This window comes from Electrona antarctica (genome assembly GCF_951216825.1).
Source record: "Electrona antarctica genome assembly, chromosome: 1".
In the NCBI taxonomy this organism is placed as follows: domain Eukaryota; kingdom Metazoa; phylum Chordata; class Actinopteri; order Myctophiformes; family Myctophidae; genus Electrona; species Electrona antarctica.
In genome coordinates, this window is record NC_136806.1 from 5,861,275 (window position 1) to 5,877,754 (window position 16,480).

Here is a 16,480-nt window from a genome sequence, read left to right on the forward strand (position 1 = left end):
TATGACGGCCTCTCTCGATCACAAGACTCACTGAGTCACTGAGTCTGTACCGTACCTAGATATGTCTTTGTTTTGGGTCAGTCACTGTGCTCAGGTATTCTCTGTTTAGGGCCAGATAGCATTCTAGTTTACTCTGCTTTTGTGTTGCTTCTTGTGTTTCAGATAGTTTTCCTTTTGCTGTTTTATAATTCGGCTTAGTCCACACACACACACACACAGGACAATGCTTTTTTTTTACATGCCACATATACTACTACAAGTGACAAAACCCTCTTGTACATGTATAAGTAGTGACAGATCTACAAGTTTATAGCGCGGCACCGAGTGCCGCGCTATGAACTTGTAGGTCTGCTATTTTTTAAAAATTGTGAAAATGTTTGAATATATATTACAGAGTGAACATTTTAACTCAAATCTTTACTTCTGAGGCGTCTCTGGAACAACATATTTTCAGATGGGGGGGCGGAGGCATATTACATATAATTCTTGGGTTCCTTGACATGAAATATTGAGCACCACTGATACAGAAACAAGGTTTTTCAGAAAACTCAGGATTTTGAAGACATTTTTTTAAATTTCGACGTCAGGCCTAAATGGGTTAAGTCATCTTATTGGTGCGATATGTTCTAATTACAGTAGCTAGAATGGTATTGGGATGTGTTGTTGAGCTATACTGTATAGTCATTACTTACGGTAATGTAAGTTTTGTATAAGACCATATTATGTCGTGACACACACACACACACACACAGGTCCATGCAGGTGGATTACCTCAGTGCGTGATATATTATAGATTTCAGCTAATTACTAGTATTAAAGTGTTATTGTCTTTTTTTTTTATGTCCAATGTATTTGTATTTCGTTCATAAAGTTAACATAACTATAACTAAATTCATTTGAAATTAAATACAAAAAAACTATTCAGGATTTCAATTCAAATATAGCAAAAAATAGCCGATCTACAAGCTCAAAACGCGTCGCACAGCGACGCGTTTTGAGCTTGTAGATCGGCTATTTTTGCTACGACAGTAATATGCAATGTGGCCCTCTGGAGTGAGTGTGGAAATATAGTGGCCCTCTCCATCGTCAAAGTTGCCCACCCCTGGTCTAGACTCTGACTCTATGGCATATTGAGAGCAGGATTCTGTGTAACCACCTTTACGCTGGTTTGAGAGGCTATGTGTGGCAGGTGTGTGAGTGGTCTCAGGCTGGTGTCGTGTGGAGGAGGATAAAAAGGCCAGTTCTTATCAGCATCACAGGCTCGATCCTCTCTTCACTCCCGAACTGCCAGCATTGTAAAAACTGAGGTGATTTTAAAAGCCGGGATTTGTTAAGGGTGGGTGTTTATTCACTTGGACTTCCTTTTGCATATGTTTTGATGATCCAGTTCCCCTAGGCTGGGGCCTCAGTTCTCCTAGGCTGGGGCCTCAGTTCCCCTAGGATGGGGCCTCAGTTCCCCTAGGATGGGGCCTCAGTTCCCCTAGGATGGGGCCTCAGTTCTCCTAGGATGGGGCCTCAGTTCCCCTAGGATGGGGCCTCAGTTCCCCTAGGATGGGGCCTCAGTTCTCCTAGGATGGGGCCTCAGTTCCCCTAGGATGGGGCCTCAGTTCTCCTAGGATGGGGCCTCAGTTCCCCTAGGCCGGGGTTGTAAGTAACACCTGATTTTTTTGTTTTTTTGTTGTTGTTTTTTTTGGGGGTGTGGACTTGATTGTTGTATTGATCATACAGATGATGAAGCACAAACTATAAGCCATATGTCCCCAGTTGAGGAAAGTATTATTATTTTTATAATGAATTATACTTCACTTACTACCCGTCTGTCCGATTTTTTCTTTTTACTCTACTACAATAATTTGACAGTACTTTGGAGGTTTAGCTTATTAATACCAGTAGACGGCCTGAGGGCGAGAAGCGACCTCGGTCGCCCTATGGCACAGTTGAGAAGCAGGAATTAAACTATGAATCTGGTGTCAGTGAGGTCAGATGTAGAGTTGCTGGCCGCCGGCTGGCTCCATATATGCAGTAGGTGATGATCCAGTCTTTTCCTGGGTTTCCGAGGCTAGTCTTTTCCATGTAAGCAGGGGTGGGCAACTTTGACGATGGAGAGGGCCACTATATTTCCACACTCACTCCAGAGGGCCACATTGCATATTACTGTCGTAGCACAAATAGCCGATCTACAAGCTCAAAATGCAGCGCTGTGCGACGTGTTTTGAGCTTGTAGATCGGCTATTTTTTGCTATATTTGAATTGAAATCCTGAATAGTTTTTTTTTATTTAATTTCAAATGAATTTAGTTATAGTTATGTTAACTTTATGAACGAAATACAAAGACATTGGACATAAAAAAGACAATAACACTTTAATACTAGTAGTAATTAGCTGAAATCTATAATATATCAATGTTCAGATATTAACCTGCGGGCCGCATTACGTGATGGTGGGGGCCGCATGTGGCCCCCGGGCCTCCAGTTGCCCATGCTTGATGTACGGTATGGCTATCCAGGGTTTGATGAGGCCAGTGTCGTGATCTTCATATCCAGGTGATGATAGTCAGCTCCACTGTCATGCCACTTGAAGGAAAAGGAGTATTTAGCATCATCTAGTGGTTGCTTTGAGATGTGTTCTACTAGGTTCCCTGTGTTCTTATTGGTAGTTGTGATCACATGTTACAAGACAGACCTTCCTTAAGGTTCCTGGTCAGCTTTTGTTTTGAGAAAACACACAGTATGCTCCAGAATATTTAATCGCTTGCCACCTTTTGAGCCTTGGAGAAGCTTTGTCTGTGAGTTAATACTACATATTTCATCTTTAAGAATATAAGTAATGATGCATATTTTTCTGTTTTATTTTAGATTAATGTTCAATTGCCTACCTAGCCCTAGAATGGCTCTGTTGTTACATACAGTATATACAGTATTTCACATACAGAGCCATAGAAATATGGTCCTCTAGTTTTATATCCATGTGAAAGTTCTGGTACAAAACGTGTATTTAGTCAATTATCTCCACTTTTTCAAGAGATGCACACTGACGTCTTTCTCTCCGGGCGAGGGGGGACCGGAATGATCGATGAACTGATTTTACGAATACGTCCTGTTTACCGCAGACGTCATCACCAATTGACAAGGGAAACACAAAAGTTTGGGTCACACAATTGGCAGGTGCCTTGCGATAGGTGCTGGGTAATTAATCACACCACCTGCCAATTGTGTGACCCAAACTTTTGTGTTTCCCTTGTCAATATTGGTGATGACGTCTGCGGTAAACAGGACGTATTCGTAAAATCACTTCATCAAGGCTCCGTCTTTTTGGCAAATCTAGAACTTCGTGTTTGAGAGCTAGCAAATTTAAGACATCCGGTTGCTTTCAGAATAAAAGCGTGGTTAATTAAATAATTATTACATTACATTATTAGTATTATTATTACATTACAGTTATTGTGAAGACACACATTATGTTTCTGTGTAAAAATAAGTAATGAAATAACGTAAAAAAGTTATCTAAATGGATAAATGCCCAAGTCCATGCACTGGAGTGCCCAAGTCCATTCACTGGAGTGCATGGACTTTATAAAGTGGATGCTGGACAAAAATCCCTTCTATGTATCGACTAGTGTGACATATGCACATGTCCGGGGAGACCTCCTCTACAACACCACACCGTCCGCTAAGCAGCAGAGGTGTAAAACAGAAATTGGCACGCCATAGAGCGTCGCAGTCCCGCCTCCTACCCTGGACCAGGAAATGAAACCCAATGCATTATTCTCATAGACATTTCTTAAAGTATTTATTTAAAGACGGTTACGCCGCGGACAAAGCCAACTCGAGTCGTGACAACTCATGACAACACAAACAATATTTTGGACCAAACAAATAATTACAAAGAAGAAAAACAACAAAAAAAGTGTTGTAACCTGCCGTTTTTTTCTTCTTTGTAATTATTTGTTTGGTCCAAAATATTGTTTGTGTTGTCATGAGTTGTCACGACTCGAGTTGGCTTTGTCCGCGGCGTAACCGTCTTTAAATAAATACTTTAAGAAATGTCTATGAGAATAATGCATTGGGTTTCATTTCCTGGTCCAGGGTAGGAGGCGGGACTGCGACGCTCTATACAGTGAGGTGAAAGATAAAAAAACATCCCATTTCCAGACTAAAGTGAACTAAAGTGGACACTGGAACAAAAATCCCTGCTATGTATCGACTAGTGTGACATATGCACATGTCCGGGGAGACCTCCTCTACAACACCACACTGTCCGCTAAGCAGCAGAGGTGTAAAACAAAAATTGGCACACCATACAGCGAGGTGAAAGGTCAAACACCATCCCATTTCCAGACTAAAGTGAACTAAAGTGGACACTGGACAAAAATCCCTGCTATGTATCGACTAGTGTGACATATGCACATGTCCGGGGAGACCTCCTCTACAACACCACACTGTCCGCTAAGCAGCAGAGGTGTAAAACAAAAATTGGCACGCCATACAGCGAGGTGAAAGATAAAAACCATTTTTGTCCAGTGTCCACTTTAGTCTGGAAATGGGATGTTTTTTTATCTTTCATTTTTTACACCTCTGCTGCTTAGCGGACAGTGTGGTGTTGTAGAGGAGGTCTCCACGGACATGTGCATATGTCACACTAGTCGATACATAGCAGGGATTTTTGTCCAGTGTCCACTTTAGTTCACTTTAGTCTGGAAATGGGATGGTGTTTGACCTTTCACCTCGCTGTATGGTGTGCCAATTACATTTTTACACCTCTGCTGCTTAGCGGACAGTGTGGTGTTGTAGAGGAGGTCTCCCCGGACATGTGCATATGTCACACTAGTCGATACATAGCAGGGATTCTTGTCCAGTGTCCACTTTATAAAGTCCATGCACTCCAGTGAATAGCATTTATCCATTTAGATAACTTTTTAATTACTTATCTTTACACAGAAACATTACTTATTACTTATTTTTACACAGAAACATAATGTGTGTCCTATAGCATCGTTTAAATGCTTAATTTATAGTTTTAATGTGCAAATTAATCTTTTTTTCAATACTCTAGAGGGTACTCTTATTTTGAAGAGATCGTCCCCCGGAAGTCTTATATTTGCTAGCTTAGATTTGCCAGAAAACAGTGCCTTCATCGGCTATCCGGTCCCCCCTCGCCCGGAGAGAAAGACGTCCGTGTGCATCTCTTGAAAAAGTGGAGATAATTGACTAAATACACGTTTTGTACCAGAACTTTCACATGGATATAAAACTAGAGGACCATATTTCACTCCACGTCTTTGGAATTATTTAATGGGTGAGTACAAACGGAGCATTTATCACATTCAGGCCGCACACAATTGAATTCAACCAGGGACAGTAGCAAGCGGCTCCGTCTTTTTGGCAAATCTAGAACTTCCTGTTTGAGAGCTAGCAAATTTAAGACATCCGGTTGCTTTCAGAATAAAAGCGTCATTAATTAAATAATTATTACATTACATTATTAGTATTATTATTACATTACAGTTATTGTGAAGACACACATTATGTTTCTGTGTAAAAATAAGTAATTAAATAACGTAAAAAAGTTATCTAAATGGATAAATGCCCAAGTCCATGCACTGGAGTGCCCAAGTCCATTCACTGGAGTGCATGGACTTAATAAAGTGGATGCTGGACAAAAATCCCTGCTATGTTTCGACTAGTGTGACATATGCACGCGTCCGGGGAGATCTCCTCTACAACACCACACTGTCCGCTAAGCAGCAGAGGTGTAAAACAAAAATTGGCACCAGGTCACAGGTCAAAAATGTCAAAAAACTTCCCATTTCCAGACTACAGTGGACTAAAGTGGACACTGGACAAAAATCCCTGCTATGTTTCGACTAGTGTGACATACGCACTCGTCCGGGGAGACCTCTACAACACCACACTGTCCGCTAAGCAGCAGAGGTGTAAAACAAAAATTGGCACCAGGTCAGATGTAAAAAACTTAAAAAAACTTCCCATTTCCAGACTACAGTGGACTAAAGTGGACACTGGACAAAAATCCCTGCTATGTTTCGACTAGTGTGACATATGCACGCGTCCGGGGAGACCTCCTCTACAAAACCACACTGTCCGCTAAGCAGCAGAGGTGTAAAACAAAAATTGGCACCAGGTCAGATGTAAAAAAACTTCCCATTTCCAGACTACAGTGGACTAAAGTGGACACTGGAGAAAAACCCCTGCTATGTTTCGACTAGTGTGACATATGCACGCGTCCGGGGAGACCTCCTCTACAACACCACACTGTCCGCTAAGCAGCAGAGGTGTAAAACAAATATTGGTACCAGGTCACAGGTCAAAAAAGTCAAAAAACTTCCCATTTCCAGACTACAGTGGACTAAAGTGGACACTGGACAAAAATCCCTGCTATGTTTCGACTAGTGTGACATACGCACGCGTCCGGGGAGACCTCCTCTACAACACCACACTGTCCGCTAAGCCACAGAGGTGTAAAACAAAAATTGGCACCAGGTCACAGGTCAAAAAACTTCAAAAAACTTCCCATTTCCAGACTACAGTAGACTAAAGTGGGTTGTGATTTTTTTTTTTTTTTTTAGATTTTTTTTTTGCGGCTTACGCCTTTTATTGGTTTTTGAAGGGACAGACAGTAGGCTGACAGGAAACGGGAGAGAGATGGGGGAAGACATGCAGTAAAGGCCGTGTCGGGCTCGGGAGTCGAACCCGCGGCACACTGCGACTGGATTACCAGTCGGGTGCCCAGACGGTTACGCCACCGCCTGGGCCAAGTGGGTTGTGATTTAATCCAATAGTATTTTATTGTGCTGTATTTTACCTTTTTAGTCTTTGTGCTTACTATGATCATCTAAAAACAAACGTTTGAAATGTTTGGACTGAGCTGGGTTTGCTTTATATACGTACATCTAACTTTTGATCAATTTATGTGTGTGTGTGTGTGTGTGTGTGTGTGTGTGTGTGTGTGTGTGTGTGTGTGTGTGTGTGTGTGTGTGTGTGTGTGTGTGTGTGTGTGTGTACAATGTTTGCACTTTATGTTTGCAGTGATGTTTTGCACTATAGGTACTTACTGCATGTTGTACCTTTTTATACATTTGAGTGATGTGTGCACTTATAGGTACATTGCATGTTGTACCATATTATACATTTGAGTGACGTTTGCATTGAAGTACATTGCATGCATTGCTTAGCGGACAGTGTGTTGTTGTAGAAGAGGTCTCCCCGGACGCGTGCATATGTCACACTAGTCGAAACATAGCAGGGATTTTTGTCCAGTGTCCACTTTAGTCCACTGTAGTCTGGAAATGGGATTTTTTTTGACATTTTTGACCTGTGACCTGGTGCCAATTTTTGTTTTACACCTCTGCTGCTTAGCGGAGGGTGTGGTGTTGTAGAGGAGGTCTCCCCGGACGCGTGCATATGTCACACTAGTCGAAACATAGCAGGGATTTTTGTCCAGCGTCCACTTTAGTCCACTGTAGTCTGGAAATGGGAAGTTTTTTGAAGTTTTTTGACCTGTGACCTGGTGCCAATTTTAGTTTTACACCTCTGCTGCTTAGCGGACAGTGTGGTGTTGTAGAGCAGGGGTTCTCACAACGTGGGTCGCGACCCATCGGGGGGTCGCCAAATTATTTTAGGGGGTCCCCAAATTATAAAAAAAAAAAAAAAAAAAAAAGCTTTTTTTTTTTAAATTCACGATTTTTCAAAAATAGCAGACCTACAAGCTCGTAGCGCGGTGGCGCGCTATGAGCTTGTAGATCTGCTATTTTTAAATAGCTAGATTATAACAATGCTTAAAACACCAAAAGGGGTTCCCGCCCAAAATGGTTTAAGGTTATTGTAGCACTCAATTTATATTGGGGGTCGGGAGGGGGCGGGGCGAGGGTCCCGAGACGTTGCCAAAGCATTTTCGGGGGTCCCCGGCCAAAAACGTTGAGAACCCCTGTTGTAGAGGAGGTCTCCCCGGACGCGTGCATATGTCACACTAGTCGAAACATAGCAGGGATTTTTGTCCAGTGTCCACTTTAGTCCACTGTAGTCTGGAAATGGGAAGTTTTTTGACATTTTTTGACCTGTGACCTGGTGCCAATTTTTGTTTTACACCTCTGCTGCTTAGCGGACAGTGTGGTGTTGTAGAGGAGGTCTCCCCGGACGCGTGCATATGTCACACTAGTCGAAACATAGCAGGGATTTTTGTCCAGTGTCCACTTTAGTCCACTGTAGTCTGGAAATGGGAAGTTTTTTGACCTGTGACCTGGTGCCAATTTTTGTTTTACACCTCTGCTGCTTAGCGGAGGGTGTGGTGTTGTAGAGGAGGTCTCCCCGGACGCGTGCATATGTCACACTAGTCGAAACATAGCAGGGATTTTTGTCCAGCGTCCACTTTAGTCCACTGTAGTCTGGAAATGGGAAGTTTTTTGAGGTTTTTTGACCTGTGACCTGGTGCCAATTTTTGTTTTACACCTCTGCTGCTTAGCGGACAGTGTGGTGTTGTAGAGGAGGTCTCCCCGGACGCGTGCATATGTCACACTAGTCGAAACATAGCAGGGATTTTTGTCCAGTGTCCACTTTAGTCCACTGTAGTCTGGAAATGGGAAGTTTTTTGACAATTTTGACCTGTGACCTGGTGCCAATTTTTGTTTTACACCTCTGCTGCTTAGCGGACAGTGTGGTGTTGTAGAGGAGGTCTCCCCGGACGCGTGCGTATGTCACACTAGTCGAAACAAAGCAGGGATTTTTGTCCAGCGTCCACTTTATAAAGTCCATGCTCTCCAGTGAATAGCATTTATCCATTTAGATAACTTTTTAATTACTTATTTTTACACAGAAACATAATGTGTGTCCTATAGCATCGTTTAAATGCTTAGTTTTAATGTGCAAAATAATCTTTTTTTCAATACTCTAGAGGGTACTCTTATTTTGAAGAGATTGTCCCCCGTAAGTCTTATATTTGCTAGCTTAGATTTGCCAGAAAAACAGTGCCGTAGCAAGCAATTTACGAAGTTAATTAAATGATCACAGGTATTCTAGGTCTATTGCCTACCATGCCATTTACTATGACACAGGATCTAACAATGAGTAACAACACGTTAATGCTATTATAGGCTATGTTCCAAAGTGTATACCCATACAAACATTTATTTATTGGGTACAGAGAACAAAACAATGTATGTGAAAGATTGATTCTTTTGTCACCACTTTATTTCTAGAAGGTAGCATAGAGCATGTCTGGGGAAGAGGGAGGGGTGGAGCAAAGTATGTTAGATTGTTATTGGTTGAAGAGAGTAAAGACTTCAAAGCAATCATTGTCTTCACCCCAGACTGTTTAGTATAAGAAGACTTGGTTTTGTTCCACTGTCAATCAAAGCACTCAATAACAGATAACTAACTACTGGGAGAGGGCAATACTGCAATACTTGAACCTTGATATTTATATATATATATATATATATTTGGGTAGGATAACTATGTTTTGTACTATGAACTGTATTTTTGTACTATGAACTGTGTATGTATGTATGTATGTATGTATGTATGTATGTATGTATGTATGTATGTATGTATGTATGTATGTATGTATGTATGTATGTATGTATGTATGCGTGCGTGCGTGTGTGTGTATGTATGTATTTAATGTATAACGCTGTCTCTTGGTGCCCAAGACAAATTTCTCCTCGGAGACAATAAAGGCTATTGAATTGAATTGAATTGTGTCATTTCTCCACAACTCCTCCAGGATATCAATCATTTCTGATCAGATCGGACTGTGGACTCCAGACTTCAGGTGAAGATTAACTCGGTCTGCCCCACCAGGGATAATGTCTGCTGAACAGGAGGATCCCAAAGACCTTAGTATGTTACTTAACCTCCCTTTTCACTACCCCTGTTTTGTTTTTGAGAGGCCCCTCCTATATACAGGTTTAATGTTTGTTTTTAGTTCAATATTTGTTTTAAAAAACGCCATTGACAATGAAGGGTTAAATGTACGTCATCTTGTCCCTAACACAAACATTTAAATGCCATTAACAATAAAGAAAATGTTTGTTTTGTCACCGTTTGTTTTACATCACCATTACATCACCTAATCAACATGAGTTTAATATAGACTTTAATATATTAGCGCCCCTCACTTCACACGGGTGTGATTTTTCCCCCCCTCAATATTCTCAGTTGTCATTTTATTCTACATTTTATTCTGAATCTTACATTGTGTTTCATTGCAATTTGACCTGTAGCTTTGCTGTAGGTCATTTTTGTTTTGCATCAGAGCAACAACTAATATCAACTATGGAATGCAAATTTGATTCTAGTAAATGGAATCCACTTACTGTGATTTCACTGAAAAATCTCTGAAAAATCACACCCGTGTGAACTGAGTGGTGCAACTCCCACCCCCCACCCCCCCTCTCTCTCTCTGTCTCTCATTAGCCGGCAACAGTGTAGCACTATCTCTCTCTCTCTGTTTCTGGCACAACAGCGCCACTTTTGGTACTCATTGGTACTACTGGTGCACATAGTCACATAGGCGGACACGGACATTGCTGTTTGTTGGAGTGGTTGCACCACTCAAAAATACTCCAAATTCCGTCTTTTTGTCAAATCCGTCCGGCGTTCAGATGTGAATAGTGATTTTTGATCGCATCGCAGCCCACATATTACCATTTCTGGTGAAAGATAAACAACATCGCCAGCTGCTAAGACTACAATGTGCTTTCGGTTTCATCTGTGTGAGGCGTGTGACACACGAAAGCGGGGCTCATATACAGTTGATGTGAATCATGGCACTGAAGTACATAGACATGAACACTAAATGACAGCTCTCAAAGTGTTAATATCTAGGCTAGATTTGTAGTCATGCAATGTATTGTGTTTTGTAAGGTTATTGTTACAGTAGTTCGCTACATGACAGGGATTTGTCAGGGATTTTTAGCATTTTATCAAGTGCTGTCACTACCTATAAACAATCTTTCCTTTGTATGTTTCCAATCCAGTGTCACGTCATCAGTCTGACTTCCCTGTACTACCAGAGATGAATAAACAAAGAAGCTTGGCAAATAAAAAACACCACTGCTGTGATCAGTGTGGAAAACACTTCCCTACCATATCCAAACTTAAAACACACCAGAGAGTTCACACTGGAGAGAAACCATTTGGGTGTGATCAGTGTGGACAACACTTCTCTCACATGTCCAGCCTTAATTCACACCAGAGAATTCACACTGGAGAGAAACCCTATGGATGTGATCAGTGTGGACAACACTTCTCTGAAATGTCCAGCCTTAAAACACACCAGAGAATTCACACTGGGGAGAAACCCTATGGATGTGATCAGTGTGGACAACACTTCTCTCAATTGCCCCACCTTAAAACACACCAGCGAATTCACACTGGAGAGAAACCATTTGGGTGTGATCAGTGTGGCCAACATTTCTCTGAAATGTCCAACCTTAATTCACACCAGAGAATTCACACTGGAGAGAAACCCTATGGATGTGATCAGTGTGGACAACACTTCACTCGATTGGCCCATCTTAATTCACACCAGAAAATTCACACTGGAGAGAAACCCTATGGATGTGATCAGTGTGGACAACATTTCTCTCACATGAACATCCTTAACGTACACCAGAGAATTCACACAGGAGAGAAACCCTATGGATGTGATCAGTGTGGACAACACTTCTCTGACATGTCCAACCTTAAAACACACCAGAGAATTCACACTGGAGAGAAACCCTATGGATGTGATCAGTGTGGAAAACACTTCCCTACCATATCCAAACTTAAAACACACCAGAGAATTCACACTGGAGAGAAACCATTTGGGTGTGATCAGTGTGGCCAACGTTTCTCTCAAATGTCCAGCCTTAATTCACACCAGAGAATTCACACTGGAGAGAAACCATATGGATGTGATCATTGTGGACAACACTTCTCTAGAATGTCCAGCCTTAAAACACACCAGAGAATTCACACTGGAGAGAAACCATATCGATGTGATCAGTGTGGACAACACTTCACTCAATTGGCCCATCTTAATTCACACCAGAGAATTCACACTGGAGAGAAACCCTATGGATGTTATCAGTGTGGACAACACTTCTCTCAAATGTCCCACCTTAAAAAACACCAGATAATTCACACAGGAGAGAAACCATATGGATGTGATCAGTGTGGAGAACATTTCTCGGTAATGTACACCCTTAAAATACACCAGAGAATTCACACTGGAGAGAAACCCTATGGATGTGATCAGTGTGGACAACACTTCTCTATAATGTCCAGCCTTAAAAATCACCAGCGAATTCACACAGGAGAGAAACCATTTGGGTGTGATCAGTGTGGACAACACTTCGCTCAATTGGCCCATCTTAATTCACACCAGAGAATTCACACAGGAGAGAAACCCTATGGATGTGATCAGTGTGGACAACACTTCTCTGACATGTCCAACCTTAAAACACACCAGAGAATTCACACAGGAGAGAAACCCTATGGATGTGATCAGTGTGGACAACACTTCTCTAGAATGTCCAGCCTTAAAAATCACCAGAGAATTCACACAGGAGATAAACCCTATGGATGTGATCAGTGTGGACAACACTTCTCTAGAATGTCCAGCCTTAAAAATCACCAGAGAATTCACACTGGAGAGAAACCCTATGGATGTGATCAGTGTGGACAACACTTCACTCACATGTCCAGCCTTAAAACACACCAGAGAATTCACACTGTGATGTGTGTAGAAAAGCCTTCTGTCAATCAAATCATTTAGAAGTTCACAAGGTTGTACACACTGGTTTAAACTGTCCCCTTGTGGTCAGTGTGGAAAGAGTTTTACTACTTCAACAAACCCAATATGTCATGAGGGTACACACATGAACAATGCATCTGTTTAGTGTGAACAGGATGACAAGAGCTTCATTCATTTATGGTGATCCATTATGGTATTTTTTTTAAATTATTTTGTTGATTCATTGCAAGTTAACATACTGTTTAAATGACCTATTCTTTTTAGTTGTAACTCTTATTCACTGAGTCAAGAGTTTTCAGATACATTATGCTGGCGACTTTTATTGGAGTGTGTTAGAGCATTATTATTATTATTATTATTATTATAGTAGATTTACTTCTGCCATTTAGCATTTTCCCCCATTGCATCTACTGTATCTACATTCTTTATTTCTGCTTCATTACATCTGACCCTACTTTTTTTTCCAAATGATACTATTGTTGTATTGTCTTTGTGGAACATGTCCACCTACATTTTGATGCAGATAGAAATAAACAAGTCTCAATATGCAATTTAATTCTCAACCTTATTATTTGTTTCACTGTAATTTGACCTGTAGATTAGCTGTATATTAGATGAGCTTTGTCTCCGAGGTTGTTCATGTGTTGTACATTTTAGTTGTAGACAACCTGGAAGGTAATTAATAAACACTAGAGAACCACTAGAGAACATAACATTTATAACACAAATAATAATAAGATGCTGCTATTGTTCTGGAGCAATCCTATAGGCCTACAAATTACATTTCTAGTGACTTGAATGGCCCTGAAAGTGTTTCAATGGCTCGTCATTGTGAGAAGTATGTGTGTCTGTTTTTTGTTTTCTTTTTTGAGTTTGTCTTGTCTTTTTTTTTAAAAGGAAAATGATGATTCTGTAATTCTGTGTTGATCATTAAATAAATCTTTAAAAAACAAGTATGTGTCCCTGATGTCTTGGTACAGTGGACAGGTGGTTAGGAAGTGTTGTTTCCACTTCATTTTGTGTGCAGTGGGTGCATAGTCTGTCTATGACGGCCTCTCTCGATCACAAGACTCACTGAGTCACTGAGTCTGTACCGTACCTAGATATGTCTTTGTTTTGGGTCAGTCACGGTGCTCAGGTATTCTCTGTTTAGGGCCAGATAGCATTCTAGTTTACTCTGCTTTTGTGTTGCTTCTTTCCAATGTTTCAGATAGTTTATATAATTCGGCTTAGTCCACACACACACACAGGACAATGCTTTTTTTTACATGCCACATATACTACTACAAGTGACAAAACCCTCTTGTACATGTATAAGTAGTGACAGATCTACAAGTTCATAGCGCGGCACCGAGTGCCGCGCTATGAACTTGTAGGTCTGCTATTTTTGAAAAATTGTGAAAATCTTTGAATATATATTACAGAGTGAACATTTTAACTCAAATATTTGCTTCTAAGGGGTCTCTGGAACAACATATTTTCAGATGGGGGCGGAGGCATATTACATATAATTTTTGGGTTCCTTGACATGAAATATTGAGCACCACTGATACAGAAACAAGGTTTTTCAGAAAACTCAAGGATTTTGAAGACATTTTTTAAATTTCGACGTCAGGCCTAAATGGGTTAAGTCATCTTATTGGTGCGATATGTTCTAATTACAGTAGCTAGAATGGTATTGGGATGTGTTGTTGAGCTATACTGTATAGTCATTACTTACGGTAATGTAAGTTTTGTATAAGACCATATTATGTCGTGACACACACACACAGGTCCATGCAGGTGGATTACCTCAGTGCGTGATATATTATAGATTTCAGCTAATTACTAGTATTAAAGTGTTATTGTCTTTTTTTTATGTCCAATGTATTTGTATGTCGTTCATAAAGTTAACATAACTATAACTAAATTCATTTGAAATTAAATACAAAAAAACTATTCAGGATTTCAATTCAAATATAGCCGATCTACAACGACGCGTTTTGAGCTTGTAGATCGGCTATTTTTGCTACGACCGTAATATGTAATGTGGCCCTCTGGAGTGAGTGTGGAAATATAGTGGCCCTCTCCATCGTCAAAGTTGCCCACCCCTGGTCTAGACTCTGACTCTATGGCATATTGAGAGCAGGATTCTGTGTAACCACCTTTACCCTGGTTTGAGAGGCTATGTGTGGCAGGTGTGTGAGTGGTCTCAGGCTGGTGTCGTGTGGAGGAGGATAAAAAGGCCAGTTCTTATCAGCATCACAGGCTCGATCCTCTCTTCACTCCCGAACTGCCAGCATTGTAAAAACTGAGGTGATTTTAAAAGCCGAGATTTGTTAAGGGTGGGTGTTTATTCACTTGGACTTCCTTTTGCATATGTTTTGATGATCCAGTTCTCCTAGGATGGGGCCTCAGTTCTCCTAGGATGGGGCCTCAGTTCCCCTAGGCTGGGGCCTCAGTTCCCCTAGGATGGGGCCTCAGTTCTCCTAGGATGGGGCCTCAGTTCCCCTAGGATGGGGCCTCAGTTCCCCTAGGATGGGGCCTCAGTTCCCCTAGGCTGGGGCCTCAGTTCCCCTAGGCTGGGGCCTCAGTTCCCCTAGGATGGGGCCTCAGTTCCCCTAGGATGGGGCCTCAGTTCCCCTAGGATGGGGCCTCAGTTCTCCTAGGATGGGGCCTCAGTTCCCCTAGGCTGGGGCCTCAGTTCCCCTAGGATGGGGCCTCAGTTATCCTAGGATGGGGCCTCAGTTCCCCTAGGATGGGGCCTCAGTTCTCCTAGGATGGGGCCTCAGTTCCCCTAGGCTGGGGCCTCAGTTCCCCTAGGCTGGGGCCTCAGTTCCCCTAGGATGGGGCCTCAGTTCCCCTAGGCTGGGGCCTCAGTTCCCCTAGGCTGGGGCCTCAGTTCCCCTAGGATGGGGCCTCAGTTCTCCTAGGATGGGGTCTCAGTTCCCCTAGGCTGGGGCCTCAGTTCTCCTAGGATGGGGTCTCAGTTCCCCTAGGCTGGGGCCTCAGTTCCCCTAGGCTGGGGCCTCAGTTCCCCTAGGCTGGGGCCTCAGTTCCCCTAGGCTGGGGCCTCAGTTCCCCTAGGATGGGGCCTCAGTTCCCGTAGGCTGGGGCCTCAGTTCCCCTAGGATGGGGCCTCAGTTCTCCTAGGATGGGGTCTCAGTTCCCCTAGGATGGGGTCTCAGTTCCCCTAGGATGGGGCCTCAGTTCCCGTAGGCTGGGGCCTCAGTTCCCCTAGGATGGGGCCTCAGTTCTCCTAGGATGGGGTCTCAGTTCCCCTAGGATGGGGTCTCAGCTCCCCTAGGATGGGGCCTCAGTTCCCCTAGGATGGGGTCTCAGTTCCCCTAGGATGGGGCCTCAGTTCCCCTAGGCCGGGGCTGTAAGTAACACCTGATTTTTTTGTTTTTTTGTTGTTGTTTTTTTTAGGGGGTGTGGACTTGATTTTTGTATTGATCATACAGATGATGAAGCACAAACTATAAGCCATATGTCCCCAGTTGAGGAAAGTATTATTATTTGTATAATGAATTATACTTCACTTACTACCCGTCTGTCCGATTTTTTCTTTTTACTCTACTACAATAATTTGACAGTACTTTGGAGGTTTAGCTTATTAATACCAGTAGACGGCCTGAGGGCGAGAAGCGACCTCGGTCGCCCTATGGCACAGTTGAGAAGCAGGAATTAAACTATGAATCTGGTGTCAGTGAGGTCAGATGTAGAGTTGCTGGCCGCCGGCTGGCTC